The sequence below is a fragment of the Capsicum annuum genome, chromosome 5, assembly GCF_002878395.1.
Source record: "Capsicum annuum cultivar UCD-10X-F1 chromosome 5, UCD10Xv1.1, whole genome shotgun sequence".
Classification (NCBI taxonomy): Eukaryota; Viridiplantae; Streptophyta; class Magnoliopsida; order Solanales; family Solanaceae; genus Capsicum; species Capsicum annuum.
Genome location: NC_061115.1, coordinates 34641719 through 34645967, shown reverse-complemented (window position 1 = coordinate 34645967; position 4249 = coordinate 34641719).

Sequence of the window (4249 nt, the reverse complement as noted above, 5' to 3'; positions counted from 1 at the left end):
CCTGAAACTTTAGTGCGACGCGCCACAATTGCGCTAGCCCACTAAAAATTGACTATTCGGAAATTAGGGTCCTCTGGGACGTGCCACTATCGTGGAGTTCTATTGAAAATTGACAATTGTCAAATAGACCCTCTCCGCGATGCGCCAAGCACTAAAATGATGCTGTTTTATGACTAGGACTTAAATTAGCCATAACTTCTTGCCCGTGTATCGGATTTGGGCGAATCCTATATCGACGAAAAGCTTATCAAATTTCTCATGTGATAAAAAGTCCAAATTAGGGAAATTCTGTATGGTTAAAATGATACTCACTTAGGAAGTCACTCCTTAACCTTTTAGAGGAGAAATTAAGCTTAGGAAAAATTTGGGGTATTACAAAATCTCCCCCTTGGAAACATTCATCCACAAATGTTGCTAGTTAAGCTAAGAGCACGGAGGAAACTGAGTACATAAAGCGGGAATAACTCGCTAAACTGACTCTATGTCTTTCTAAACTCCTGAATACTTTAGAGAATGCATGAACCTAATAAGGGTAGATGCATAGCTGAAACTTTTGATTAGAAAAGGGCTGAATAAAAAAAATAATACCTTCTGCTTGATCTGAACTCACGGAGAAGAGGTGCGGGTACTTGACTCGCATGTCTGCCTCTGCTTCCTAAGTGGCGCCCTTAATTGACTGGTTCCTCCATAAGACCTTGACCAAGGAAACCTCTTTGTTCCTCAGTCTACAGATCTGGTAATCTAGAATCTCAACAAAAATCTCATCAAATGAAAAACTATTCTGAATATCAACACTCTCTGAAGGATCCACTGCAACGGAATCACCAATATGCTTTTTAAGCATAGGGACATGAAAAATAGGATGAATTGCTGACAATTCTGTGGGCAACTCAACTTCATAGGCTACTTTCCCTTTATGGCTCAGGACTCTGTAGGGGCCAACATAACGGGGACTAAGGTTCCCCTTTTTACCAAACCTCTTCACCCCTTTCTTAGGTGAAATCTTCAAGTACACCAAATCACTCACCTCAAACTTAAGATCCCTTCTCCTCACATCGGCATATGACTTTTGATGACTCTGAGCTGTCTTCAACCTTTGTCTAATCAACTTCACCTTTTCCATAGCCTCAAATATTGTATCTGGCCCAATCACAATAGCCTCACCCACTTCAAACCAACCTATGAGAGATCTACATCTTATACCATACAGAGCCTCAAATGGTGCTTTCCCGATGCTAACATGATAACTATTGTTGTATGCAAACTCGATCAGTGGTAATTGCTCATCCCAACTACCTTTGAAATCAAGTGCACATGCCCTCAATATGTCTTCTAGAGTCTGAATGGTCCTCTTAGCTTGACCATCTGTCTGTGGATGAAAAGCAAAACTCAAATGAACTTGGGTACCAAGACCCTTCTGAAACGTTCTACAAAACTGAGAGATGAACTGAGTACCCCTATCTGAGATGATAGATAAGGGAACTCCATGCAACCTGACCAACTCCTGAATATACAATCTAGCATAATTCTCCGCTGTATAAGATGTATGCACGGGAAAGAAATGCGCGGACTTAGTCAGCCTATCTACAACAACCTAAATAGAATTATGATGACAATACAAAAAAGGTAAACCAGTCACGAAGTCCATATTCACCTCTTCCCACTTCCAAGTGGGTATACTAAACTCTTGCATTACATCACCAGGTCTTTGGTGTTCTACCTTAACTTGTTGGCATGTTGCACACTTTGATACAAACTCAACTATATCCTTCTTCATACCACCCCACCAATAGATTTCCTGCAAGTCTCGGTACATCTTGGTAGTGCCGGGATGAATAGAATACTGCGCGCTATACGCCTCGGCCATAATCTTCTACCTCAGATCATCAACACATAAAACACATAATCTACCCTGTAATCTCAGCACACTATCTCCCCCTTGGGAGAAAACCTCTACCTTTTGGTCCTTAACTAAACCCTTCAGTCTGACCAAACTATCATCTAAGTTTTGCTTCTCCTTCACTTCTAAAACTAAAGAGGATTCGGAACTACTTTGCACCAAAGTACTTCCCTCAGCGGAATCAAGCAACCTAACACCCAGTCTAGCCAAACGATGCACATCATGAGCTAACTCTTTCTTACCTTTCTCTACATGAGCAACACTGCTGATAGATAACCTACTAAGGGCATCTGCCATTACATTGGCCTTGCTCGGATGGTACAACACGCTCATATCATAATCTTTTAGCAATTTTAACCATCTACTTTGGAGAAGATTCAACTCCCTTTGAGAAAACACATACTGTAAGTTTTTATGGTCCATAAGCACATCAACATAAACACCATACAGATAGTGTCTTCAGATTTTCAAAGCAAAAACCACAATAGCTAATTCAAGATCATGGGTCATAGGCTATAACCTTACCTCTCTGCATCAACACGCAACCCAAACCAACTCTAGAGGCATCACAATACACCATAAAACCATCTGTACCATTAGGCAACGTCAACATAGGGGATGAAGTAAATCGAGTCTTCAACTCTTGAAAACTCTACTCACACAAATCTAACCAAAGGAACTTAACTTTTTTTGGGTCAAATGGGTCATGGGGGATGCAATAGAAGAGAACCCTTCAATAAAACGGCGGTAGTAGCCAGCTAGACCCAAGAAACTCCTAATATCTGACGGAGAGATAGGTCTAGACCAATTTCTTACAGTCTCTGTCTTTTGGGGATCAACTCTAATGCTTTCGGCTGAAATGATATGACCCTGAAAAGTTACTGACCTTAGCCAAAATTCACACTTGCTGAATTTGGAGAACAATTGATGATATCTAAGAGTTTGCAAAATAATTCTAAGGTGATTCGCATGGTTGTTCTCAGTACGGGAGTACACGAGGATATCATCTATGAAAATAATAACAAACATATCAAGATATTGCTTGACTACTCGATTCATGAGGTCCATAAAGGTTGCTGGGGCATTGGTTAGCCCGAAAGACATGACTAAAAACTCAAAGTGACCATAACGAGTTCGGAAGGTTGTCTTTGGAATATCACATTCCCTCACTTTAAGCTGATGATAGCCGGATCTAAGGTCTATTTTGGAGAAATAACTTGCACCTTGCAACTGATCAAATAGGTCATCAATTCTTGAAAGAGGGTACATATTCTTAACTATGACCTTGTTAAGCTATGATAGTCAATGCACATATACAAAAAACCATCTTTCTTTTGCACAAAAAGAATAGGTGTACCTGAAGGAGAGACACTGGGCCTTATGAAACCTTTATCTAAAAGATCTTTGAGTTGCTCTTTCAACTCTTTAAGCTTTGTAGGTTCCCTATGGTATAGCGGAATAGAAATAGGCTGAGTGTCAGGAAGAAGGTCAATTCCAAATTCTATCTCTCTATCGGGAGGTACCCCTGGGAGATCTTCCAGAAAAATATCAGGAAACTCATTAACAATGTTGACTGATTGACTAGTTAGAGCCTCGGACTTAGTGTCTTTGACTCTAACTAGGTGATAGATCCGACCTTTGGATATTAGCTTTCTAGCTTTGAGATAAGAGATAAAATGACTCTTGAGAGATACCGAACTCCCGGACCACTAAAAAACTGGTTCATCAGGGAGCTGAAACTTGACCACACGGGTATGATAGTCTATAGATGCATAACAAGAATGAAGCCAATCCATACCCAAAATAAGGTCAAAATCCACCATGTCCAACTCTATCAAATCAACAAGTATGACTTTATAAAGAATAGTAACAGGATAATCTCTATATACTTGTTTAGCAACAACTGACTCCCCTACTGGTGTGGAAACTAAGAAAGGCTCAGGAACCTTTTTAGGACTTATTTTAAAATTCACAACTACTAATGGGGTCACATAAGAGAAACTTGACTCGGGGTCCAACAACACAAAAATATCAAATCAAAAAACACGGAGCATACCAATAACAACATTGGGAGAATTCTTCTGCTCCTGACGGAATGGTAAGGCATAGAATCTATTCTGGCGCTGACCGCTAGCAGTGCTAGATGAAGTGCCCTGAGCAGAGGCGGAATGAGCTACAGGAGCTGGTGCACTAGTAGTCTGTGTTTGAGGTCTGGCATCTTTGTTCCCCTGCCTAGCATGTGGACAATCTTTAATTCTTTGGCCCATCTTTTTATAACTAAAAAAACCCTTCTGGTCTTCTAAACACTCACCGAGATGTTTCCTACCATACTTAGCACATGGAGGATTG